The sequence below is a fragment of the Thermobia domestica genome, chromosome 3, assembly GCF_964235325.1.
Source record: "Thermobia domestica chromosome 3, izTheDome1.hap1.1, whole genome shotgun sequence".
NCBI classification, from domain to species: domain Eukaryota; kingdom Metazoa; phylum Arthropoda; class Insecta; order Zygentoma; family Lepismatidae; genus Thermobia; species Thermobia domestica.
Genome location: NC_137456.1, coordinates 319115018 through 319127791, shown reverse-complemented (window position 1 = coordinate 319127791; position 12774 = coordinate 319115018).

Genomic DNA, 12774 nt, shown 5'->3' with positions numbered 1-12774 from the left:
GCTTTCGACTCGGGCAATTCTGATGCGGTTCCGTTTTTACCCATGCCGTTTTGATGCGGAGTCTTCTTTGACCCGGACGTTTTTGACATAGGGTCCTTTTGACGCGTGGTATTTTCGACTTGGGCACTTTTGTCTCGCGCCTTTTTGATCCGGGACGCTTAGACTTGGGTCTTTCTATCCTCGCCCTTTTGTCGGGCTCTTCTGATATGGAAACATATATATATATAACGCAGAAGCTGAAATATGTGGCACAGGGGGTGGGTATGTGTAAATCGATTAACCACAGCGCAGTACAATTAGCTACGGCATTGGTCATATCTGCTTCTTTCTCCTGATTTCCACCCTCTGATCTTAGGCTTTTTAGCCGTGGACACAATGACGCGGGGCTCTTTTACTCGTCCCACTTTTAACGCGGGGCATTTTGACCCGGGGCTTTTTGTTGCGGTGCCATTTTGAATCTGGATCTCTTCACACGAGACTGTTTGAGTTCTTTGAGGCGTGGGTCCTTTTCATTCGGTCATTTTTGAGACAGAACCCTTTTGACAAGAGTCTTTTTCCACGAAGACATCTGACTTGGGCCTTTTGACAGCCGGGCGATTTGAATCGGACATTTTTGTCGCTCGTCCCTTGTGACCGGGGCCCTTTGACTCGAGTATCTCATTTCTCGTACTTCTATCCGCGCTCTTCTGGCATAGAAATCTCTCTCTCTCTCTCTCTCTCTCTATATATATATATATATATATATATATATATTCACCAGCTGAAATGCGGGGCCACGTTACAGGTATGAGTAAATAGATAGTACGCCACTGGTCATATATCTTTCTTTCTCCTGATTTCCACTCCTGATCTCCGACTTTTTAAGCGTGCAATTGTATTTACCGGGTCCTTTTGACGAGGGGATCTTTTGACTTGGCTATTTTTAACTCGGGGCCTATTTGACTAAGTGCTTTCTGTTGCGAGACATTTCATTTAAACGCGGACCCGTTTTAACACACGCCGTTTCGAGGCTGGATCCTTTTTGACTCGGGCTTTTTTGACATAGGATCCTTATGACTCGGCCTCTTTACTCGCGGGGACCTTTCGACGCATGATCTCTTTGAGGTGAGTTCATTTTGACCCGATTTTTTGACATAGATGCTTTTGACTCGGGCTCTCCTCCCTCGACGATCTTTTGACCAGGGCCCTTTTGACGATGTTAAACTTTTGACGCTTTTCCACTTTTGACCTTGCTAGTTGACGCTTTGCCATTTTCACCAGGGCCATTTTGACTCGGACCTTTCTATCCTCGCCCTTTCGCCGGGCTCTTCTGACATGGAACTATAACGCAGGAGCTGAAGTGTGTGTGACAGGGGGCGGCTATGTGTAAATCGATAATCAAAGGCGCAGTTAAATTCGTTACGCCACTTTCCATATCTCCTTCAACTCTTCTCTCTAAATTATGTCTGGAAATGAATATTCTGACTAATAGGCTACAGGGCAATATTAAAATGTAAGGCGATATACGTTATCAATGATAAATGTTATGACTTTTGGTATATATAGGGCTGTAAGTCGAAAAAATCTATATCGGTCTTATGGCTCCCCCGTTGGAAAAAATCTTGCGGCCTTAGTGATTATCATGTTCCTTAGTTACTGTATTATATTGTGCTCTAGAGGCAATAAATACTTATGCGCTTTATTTAATAATATAACCTTAATTAGATTTATTACGGACCTTAATTCACAACAGCGAAATATATTCACGTTCAACTTAATCAGTTTCCATTCTCAAATGTGGACAGTGAGGCGAATAAAATAATTCAGGCACACATTTAGGACTTAGAAAAGTGTCCTGCGAGTATGTCGTAGTAAATTCCTGAAGAGTGAAAAGCGCTAATAGCAGTTGTTGGCAGTTATTAACTTAACATTTAAGACAAAAAATTGAAAAACTGAGAATACGAAACTTTTCAGAGATAACAGTGCACTGATGCTTCAAATCTATGCCTTTAGTTCCTCCTACGTTATTTCACTAGCTAAAATAAAAGCTATTCAAAATAATTCACAATGTATTATGTAACCATCCCTTCCTTAAAGTAGTGCGCGGTTACATACCCGTCACGGCGATGTGAAGGCACTTTTGGTGACGGGGATACAAATATACGAGATCTTCTTACTTACTACAGAAATCAGTACTTAGCATACGTCATCCGAATGCTACTTAGACACTGCCCTAAATATTGCGTCATGCAGTTGCAAAGGGTCTGATATCTAACAATGTTATTTATATTACATACATAGTATGAGCTATATGTTATATGTTTGTGAGATCTTGGGCGCCCAATTTGTTTTATAAGGAAAGTAGATATAAGTGGAATACTTATAGAGAAGTTATTATGAAACATGCGTTTTCAGTTATACGTTTGCTGTAAGTTAAGTCTAAAATTTACAGGATTTACAACTTTAACATACGATTTTACGTACACCACAAACGTTTTATTCACAGTGTATAGCACCGACTTGACATTTTATTGCCGTAGTGGAAGTACCACAAGGGCAAAATCGTTCAAATCAGATGATTGTAAAAATGAAATTTTAGATGGAATTTGTTTACAAGAAAATATATTTGTTAAGTACCTCGTTTAGGATATTTGCAATGATATGTACAAGGTCAGAAAAATTGCTTCATTACTTTCCAAATGAAATGTAATTATTATATTTTGCATCAACAACAGTAAATGCTATACGCAATTAACTCAAACCCAAAAATTATCTACGCTATCTATGAAACTTGAAGAAATAAATCTTATGTCCATATATTTTTAGTCTCAATAAGTTCTCCTTTATATACATAGAGAGAGCGTTACTTAATTATTGGAAATCTAGGGAAAACACATTCAAACTTAAAGATAGGTATATAATGTCGTCACCAAATATTAGCTTAAGACATTGATCATTGCACTGACGTATGATCTGACTAATTACAAAATATAGGGATATAAGTCTTAGAACAGTCTGCTGACAGTCCTAATTTATATTAATATAACTTTATGTCGCTCTTTATGTATAAAAATATATATTGAAATGTAGGCAGGTAAGAGAGATATTCACATCATAATGACTTTCAGCGATGAGTAATGAGATACCCTATCAAATATACGAGGTTTCGTTTAAAAATAGTTCTTGAACGACGGAAAAATGAAAAGAAATATTTGAGTTTTACCTTAAATGTTTATACCGATTTGGCTAGAGGAGACAGTAATGAGAAATAAATGAAACGGTTGAATGAAGAAAGTTCGAGGAAACGGGGGAAACCAAACCAAACCCACGCACATAGTAATTGTCCACCACAATTGATGCGAGTTGGGATCGAAATAGAGACCGAATACATCAGAGGTGAACGCTCTACCAATGAGCCCCGCGGCTACTTTTGAAGTACGGAGTAATGTGTAATATTACTTTATGCTGATATCATTCTTTAAATATATATTGTCACGGCATTGTCAAGGCTCTATATTTGTATTTAACATTTAAAGTTGCAACCGGGTGTTTTGACTGACCCCTGTTTTTCGCGCGCAGAGTCATTCGAAGAACTGAAAACGTACTCTGTACACAAACAGTTTATGGTTGTGAACTCGGAAAGCCGGGTACTTCTGCTTGTCAAGGTCAAAAAGTGGGAGAAAAAAGAATGTGTAGAATGTAAAGAGGGTTCAACAGTGACTGATACTTGTAAGAAATATACTCATTTGTAGTTCGTGCACATTCCGCCTGTAGCGCTACTGTGGCACAACGTATATTGTAACTGTATATCTCTTGAACACTGCTTGTCGGTCTATTGGCGTAAGTGACGACCGAAACTATGTTGTCAGCTCTGACTGCGATAAGGCACTGCTGTGCTGCTTTTGCTTCTCTTTTTTGTCCTTTATCATTTGTGAGACGCCAAGCATGTTGTTTTTGCTTGTTGCACGCACTGAACGAGTTCCTGCGGAGCGAAGTATTTAAGAAGTTACCTACATATTCTTGTTTTGCGATAAAAATCTGATAAATACTTTGAATTATAATACGGTTTTAAATTGGTTAATTGTTAAAAAAATACGAAAATAAAGCGGTACTGGTAAATGCATATTAGTCGAGGACGTAGCTTCTGACAGTGTTGCACGGACGTAGCCATAATTTCGTGAAGAAGGGGGGATCCGTGACATGAAATACTGTGGTCATCATAAAAAGAGCTCGATCACTCCAAACTATTTTACTGGAGCAAAATAATAAAAAAAAGTATGAAAAAGATTTTGCAATATTTACGTTCTTCTGACACACTGAATACTGTCTTGTAAACTATATTTTAATATAAATAAATTAAAGAGTTTGTTTGTATATTTGTCTGTGTCTGTCTCTATGGAGCCTGGGAACGAGAAGAGCGGACCGAGAGTTACCAAATTTTAAACAGGGGTACCTTGGCCCAGGCCGCAGATCAAGACGAAGCGATTTTTTCAAATTTCGAAGAAGTGGGGTCTCAGGGGTCTTTTATCGGAACCGGTTTGGGAACCAGACAAATTGACCGAGCGACAAACTGACTATTACTAAATTTTAGTCAGGAATACCTTGGTCAAGGCTCCAGACCAGAGTAAACGTTTTTGTCGAAATTCGAACCAGGGGTTCTCAGAGGGGTGTTTACCGGGACATGTAAAGGTAGTAGAAAATGACCTATATTTTACTATTTATTTATTTAACAATCACCAGATGCAACAACTCAGAGGCATTTTTGCATTGCATATCCAACAACATTAACAATGGAAAGGATTTTGAAAGGTATCGTCCAGGGCCAGTTTAGTGTGTGCCATCCCTGCATTTGCCTGGTAGGACTGAGGGAAATCCTGAAAAACTTCAGTCAGGATGGTAGGCAGCGGGATTAGAAACCACGACCTCCCGAATGCGAAGCCAACGCTCTACCACGTGAGCTATTAGTGTCGAGTTCTTATTTTCGCGTTCGCTGAAATCAATGGTGAAACTCCAGCCGCATTAATTTCCAAATTCACGCTATTCGACTCCAGGCCGGGGGACACCGGAGGGGGGTGAGATACCAAGACATAAAAAAGTAATTCAAAATGACCCATATTAGTGTCAAATCCATAGTTTTCGCAGTTGCCGAAACCAATGGTGACACTTCCATTAGCGATGACTTGCAAATATGCTGTCTGGGAGTCAGCGGGGGGTGGATACCGAGGCATGTAAAAAATATCCAAAAATGACCGATATTAGTATCAAATCCATAGTTTTCGAGGTCGCTGAGATCAATGGTGATACTCCCACAGGCGTTGACTACCAAATACAACCCCTGTGCGAAGCATGTGTATATATAACTAGTTTTACAATATATGCGTTCCTTTCTCTGTTGAATCAAATGCTAACAGAACTTTCTTTCAACACATTTTTTGTTTTTATTATTCCATCAACTACTGTCAGTTCCAAATGAAAGGTTAAAGAAGCAACAGAAAATTGTTATTGAAATGACATATTTGATACTAACAAGGATGTGATGACGAAAAGTTATGATTAAAAATGTCCACGCTGTTACACAACGGCACTTACGTTTTCGAAAGCTGGAAATCTCCCTGACTAGTAGCAGGAATTCTGAGAATTCCATAACTTTTCTTGATTTTTCAAATTCTCTGACTCTTCCAGAATACTTCGCTTGCCTCGCCACCATATTGCAAGTAATAAAAATCTCATCATAAGAAAGAGTAAGCAAAGGCTTCCTGTAGTTTCCTTTTTAATTTTTAACGCTGATCCTTCTTTTTGTCATTTCATTTTGCTTTATCCTTCCTTCGAGGGAATTTCGAAGCTCTAGGCCCAAGAGCCACCTCCGTAATCATCACTGACTGCCATTTCAATAATGTGTTTTATGGTCTTATGTCCGTGTTCCCATCCTTTCTTTCCCCTCCAACTGGATATTTGATACTTTTTCTATTCCAAAGTTTTGTGCTAGTTTTCTGCCGAAACCTTGAGTTTTGAACTCTCATCGGTTTCGAGTTAGCTAATTATTTAAGTTTAGGATTCCATTTCTGCATCGAGATTATATGAGACGTAAACCCAAAGATTATGATAAAACTCAAACACAGTAATCGTACAAATTTTGTAAGAAACTCCCACTAGGAATCGAACGTGCAACTACGTGCACGAAAGGCACGCGTGCTAGCTACTAGAACACCGGAAATGGCATCACCATTCTTTAGTCTCTTCAAAATTAAGTTGTATTGACGTCTTACAAGTTGTATTTACTTGCATTATAAGAAAAAAACATAAATTAAAATTATAAGGAAATGTTAATAAAATCTTCATAAACGTTTAAGAATATGTTGAAAAGGCCAGAAATTTCTCAGTCTCTTTCCCTCCCATGTCGTGGTGCTATTTAAAAGTATACTTTAAAAAGAATAATAAAACTCTACAGTCGCACCTTCAACATTGGATGGCAAATAGTCTAGTTTTTTCTTAATGCATAAGTTTACATTAATTCAATTCAAAAGTTTCATTCTAACTTCTTTTTAAATTGTATCAAAAGTACCACTATTCGTCTTAGCACTAATGAGAACTATGGATTCGCCTTTAATATTCGTCGTTTTCGATTACTTTTAAAATGCCACTCTTCCCGACTCTTCAGGGATGAACTTGAACGGCATGGAAACAGTCCTTATCCATATCAGCGACTCACCCGAAAACTCGTCTTGCTCAAGGCTTTGCCCTCAGACTCGCAAATTTGTTCGGTCTAACGCTTTGTATCTCAAACCTGGAATCATCAGTGTTTGCTAGGCTTTCGGCCTCGCACCTCACATACCTGCAAGTATACTGAATTTCAGTTGAAATACCTGGGGGCTTTGCTCTCAGGCCACCGTGTTTGTTCGGCCTATGGCCTTACACTTTATATATGAGGAAGCATACCAATTTCAGTTCAAATACCACGTATCATGTCTTCAACTTTACGAGATCCCGAGATATAAACATCTTAGTATAATAATAATTGTAATATCCACCACTATTCTCTTCCAAACCCTTTTCTTCCCTTCTACATCACAATCAAAAACACTGAAATATGTATCTAATTAATGGGATTACAGAGTAAGATTTACAATAATATTGTACAGTTAGTACTTTGGTCCATCCGTTCGTTACTCCGCACGAAAGTCTTGAACGAAACTGAATTTGACTTCTGTTTTTTGCAATTGATAGCTAAAGTAATTATCTCGAAAGCGTTTGTTAGTAGAGGATCATAAATCAGGAGGTTGTGGATCAGAAACCAGGAGTGGTAGAAAAGGTAATAGTTAGCAAAAACGATTTCCGGCAGTCGATTTAGCATCTCAAGAATACCTTTCAACTCCATCCTTAATACTGTATTGAGATAGAATGTGGCAGAAATAAACAAGTTCCCGCTTTAACATTGAATGGGGAAAAACGGTAATATATAGCGAGGAGCAGTTTTGGGAAATCGACTAAAAGATTCCAAGAACACCTTTCATTTCTATCCTTAACACTTTGATAAAACTAGAAGCGGTAGAAATAAACAATTTTCGGTTTATTTTTCATTACTGTGGAGCTCCACAATTTTCATGGAAGAGATGGAAGCGTGCTTTACTTGTGATCTTTTAGCGTCTAAAACCATATGCGTTTTTGGTGGTGAATTTTGACATTTTATAGAACAACATTTACAAGTATGTACTTATATTTGTACAGATAAAATAAATCGTGACCCAAAAGCAAAATTTCTTGACTTTCATTACCATTTTCTGATTTCGTGACTTTCTTTAATCCTTTTCGTAACCCATAGACACCCTGATAATCCAGTATGACTTCCAGGTTCAATGTAATATACATAGAACATGATCTATAAGAGACAGCGAGAAGAGTTCTTTTTTAAAATGAGTTAGCGTTCTTAAAATAGGTACCATCTCTTCTTTTACCCTGTAATCAAACGTAATTATTAGAAATCAACCACTTCCGGTTGTAACGTTCATCGTTGTACAGTCTTGTTCAAGAAATCTTGACCACTCACCCTGCTATGAAAGATGATATTCTAGCAACCGCAAAAGGAAATTATAATGCTGTGGCTCTTAATAAACTCCTTAATCGACCAAACAAAATTCACATTTATTTGATTTAATTTTAAATATAGGTCAGACCACAGGCTTTTTCAAAGAGAGAGGAGTGGTAATGTTTTCTTGAACAAGACTGTATATGACAAACGGCAATATATAGGCACGGTTTTTGTATTCGATTAAGCGTCCCTAGAATATATTCCATCTCCACTATAATCACTAGTAAATAACACTAAGTGGTAGATATCTACTACAACTTCTGGTTTCAATTTTAATTGAAAATATTGGGTGGTCCAGTTTACTGTCTTTAAGTGATTTTGTTTTAAATGAGAAGTTCTAAAGCCAAATTTCATGGTTGTAACTTTCAGAGATTCTGAGATACCGATATGCTATTATATGAGTAATAATTCCTATTCTCATCTTTTACTTCTTATTTATTACTAAGATATAAAAGAAATCGTGAAACACGTGTTAAATTATTTTAAATCCAAATACCAAATTTTAAGTTCCCAGTCCTATACGTTTCGGAGATGAGGGTATCTTATTAAAATAACTCTCACCACAATTGCTCCTCTTTTCGTGAATTTTCAAAAATTTTTCGTAGTGGTACCCCACATCACAAATCCTTTGTAGGTGTAAATTCAAAGTTTCTAGGCAGTCACTAGAGCTGTATCTCCTAATCTAGGGGTGAGACTCTCTGACAGAACTAAATTTAAAATTACAAATATTACGAATGTTGTAACAAACATTAAATTAAATATTTAAACACGAAATAACTATTCTGTAAGAACTGTGGTTTCATTGACAAAACTGGTAAAATATAATATTCCACTGCACTACAATGCTATGCAGGAATCTTGCTAAAAATAAATATAAATTTGTGAGAATATAGGTATTATTATTTACTATTATTATATGCAAGCCCGTTCTTCGTACAGGTCAGCGGCGTAGCGTAAGTAACGCCGGATTGCCCGGCATGCCCGGCATCCTCTGTTAATAAGAAAAAATACGTATTTCATTGTATATAAATTGTTTGCTTCTACTTATTATCACAATTATTTCTACTGCAATATTTTGGATATCCTCTCTCGCCTTACTTTGACAAGTGGAACCTACGCATGCGCATCACTCAGATGCACATTTTCTATCTTTCCTCTTGTCGTATGCTATGTTCCTTGGGCATCCAGGCCTACTGCAAGCAACGTGGTTTTCGTCTGTTTCTGTCTAATGCGCATGCCCAACTACTACTCTCTTCATCCCTTGCAACTGTACATTTTGTTTTAGATACGCCCTGGCGTATTCAAGTATTTCCAACTCTATATTTCTTAAACTAAATTATAGTTTCTGTACAGAACGTACGAGCGCTAACGTCAAGGAGATAGAACAAAACAAAAGTGGTTAATTCAATGTCTTTTTGAAGCATGCCGGTTATGTAAATAATAGTATAAAAATACTTATGCTTTAATCGTAACTAAATGCATCGTAATTGTAATCGTAATTAAAGGTAAATTATTAATCTTCATCATAAATACATAGTATGTCCAGTAGCGTGACCAGAAACTCTTTGAGGGAGCTCGCACACACAAGCATAAATATAAAGCATTCTGTAGAATCACGGTCACCGATCTGGTAGACCAAGAAAGCCAGTACCCCTTGCCCCTCGTAAGGATTGCTTGGGACCTTCAGTCACTGGCACGTATCCCGGGGAGATGAGGAGGACATGCCCCCTCCAATCTTGGAGCAGGGGGAATGTCCCCCCAACTATCCGATTTGAAATTGTGATGATTTGTATCCAACTGCTACAAAGGAAGGCATGATGATATTGATGTCCCTTGACTTGAGTAGTTAGGGGTGGTTACTTCTGGGCCAAAACTCCAAGCTAACACATTTCGTATATATTTTTAGTCAACACAGAAGGACCCAAGAAACCGCCACTGTGCACTTTAACACAGAGGGATAACGCAAAGTGAGATTGAATATGCTTTTATGACATTTAAAATCATAAAAACTTACATCTAAAACTTACAATGGAATCCAACACAAAATATATTTATTGCATCTTAATCTCCAGTTTATAAGCTTTCATTTGACACTTGAATCATGAAAATCCGTTAATAATTAGCTTTAAAAACTCAATGAGAAGGAATACATACAGCTCTGGAACAGGTGATCTGTCACTGATTCATTTTGAACGATTCCAGTACTAACATTGGAACACCACAACACGAGATCATAAGAAATATGTTTTAAAAAATCAGAGTTTATTTTAGCAAAACTGCCGTCGCAGAAATACTAGGATCCATCTGAGAGGTCAACGCTGATGTTGTTGTTGTTTTCCCCCCAGATAGATCCTAGGATTTTTTGTTCAATTTCTATTTGCCTTTCTTCTTTCTTTCCTTCCTTCCTTTGAGGTCTGTAAGCGAACTTCTGGCTTTCCACCCAGCCTCAGTATAGCTACCTATCTGAATACGAGTCACAACATTCACCCACACAGCTCACAATCTTATTGCATCCATCCCATCCCATCCCTGGCGCCAGGTTCCCCTTCCTTCCCTCTCTTTTGCTGTCCCAAGTAACAGAGACGCCCAGCCATATCCACACATGAGTCAGAGGTGAGGACACTGTAGCCATCTGTGATGAAAGACAGCAGTATAGCTCAGTTCACTTTACAGTTCCTTGAGAAATTACAAATTTATACCCCGGCCGTAGATATAAATTTGCAATTCCATGGCGAGGATTCGAACCTACATTATCAGTTTACGAACCACAAGCTTTATGGAACTGCGCACTAACCAACTGAGCTACGGATTAACGCTGGTATATAGGAGAGAAAATCAGTCCTTATATATGAACAAATACTTCTACAAGCAACGCCATCTATTAGCAAAGTGATAAACTATACGATATATAGCATTATCTACTGAGTAAGTGAGTAACTTCTTAGAATGTCCACCTAGCTAGCAAATATAGCTAAAACATCAATGTTCAAAAAAATAAAAAATGTCAGTGTTGCCAACTCACTTGCCCAATATTATAGTGTTTACCCAAAATATGTTAATAGGGTAGTTTTACGTCCACATAGTTATAATGTGCTAACTCATCAAATAAAAAAGTTGGCAAATTTCAGAAAAAAAAATTGAGTTGGTATACACTGCAAAAATAAAAATTCAGGTATTTGAAAAATAAAAAATACTAGCATAATCCACACAAAATTCTAAGACTTTTTAAGGAATAACATTTTCCCGAAAACTCAAAAATAAACCCGTAAAAAATTCCCGAAATTTTGAATTACCTATAACATCGTCAAATATTAACCGATTTTTAAAATTCAAACGTCAATCGATAGAGAAATAAATTTAATTTTTTTGAATGCAATGCAGGTTGCATACCTTTAAGGATATTATTTAAAAACTCAAATAAATCTTTTATTTATGTATGGATATTTAAAATTCGAATGACATTCTAAAGTACTGCTTCTCCTTATGCATGGTGTTTGTTTAAAAGATCTCAGTTTTATAGCTTTATAACCATAAAACACTTAGAACATACTTAAAATTACAAGTTCGGATACTGATAATGGAACCTTCTGTTAACCTCGTTCTCTATAGGAAACAATGACTTCTTAAACTCTGTCCACTGATCATAATTCAAGCTGAATAGACAGCCGTTAATATCAAAACAACTTGAACTTCGTTTTGCACATTTTTTACAATTACATTAAAGTTATTAGTAAGAATGAACTTTTTTTGAGGATCCATTTCTAACCACTCCATTTTTCACTTCTAACGACATATTTTTGTTCATTTTTGTTCATTTTTTTGGATTTACATACAGAACTCAACAGTTGGATAGTTATTTTTTAGACCAGTGTATTTGGTTTTTATTCCATCTTTAACGATCAATCATTTTATCTGTTAAGTGTTTTGTAAATCTAGGTGGAAGAAAAACCTTGAACTTCTCACACTCGACCAAAATGCTCTTTCCAAACTTAGTTTTAATCTTTTCCACTTTTACAATTTTATATTCCGTATTTAATTCTAATTCTCTTAATCCAATAACCTTTTTTGTTCAAGACTTGCAAGCTTCTTTAAAAAATCAACGTGTTTTGCCATCGTATTTATTATATAGAAAATCAATGAACACTTTTCAATTTTTATTTTCACCAAAAATATTTAATCATTTTTATCAATTTCGTTTTATGGAAAAACTTCCATAAAACAATCGTTAATGAAAACAGTTTGAGGATGCAAGGGTATCTTTTCGATACCCTTTAAAGTCGTCTATGGCTAACTGATAAAGGGCCAGTGATACTGGCCCTTAGATCCTTGAATTGTTTTTGATATTTTGTTAACTATCTAAAACTCTTCTACCACTTTCTCATTCTTGGTATCATATGTAAAGTTCTTTCGCCCAATCAAAATCGCATAACATATAGTATCAGCAGCCACAGCTTCTGCAAAATCTACAACAATCTTTATGTTTGTTCTCTCATTTACCGATACATTTTTTTCTCTTACTACAATTAATCACATACATTGGTCTGTTATCTATAAACTCTTTAGGGTCATAGTACACTTCGGTATTGCCACATGTTATTCTCTTAAACGCAATATAATCTTCGTACATCTTAAAATAATCCTTGGTAGCAATATCTAAGTTTCTTGATTCTTTTGGAAATACCCCATTCCTCCCATTCTTAAGATAGATA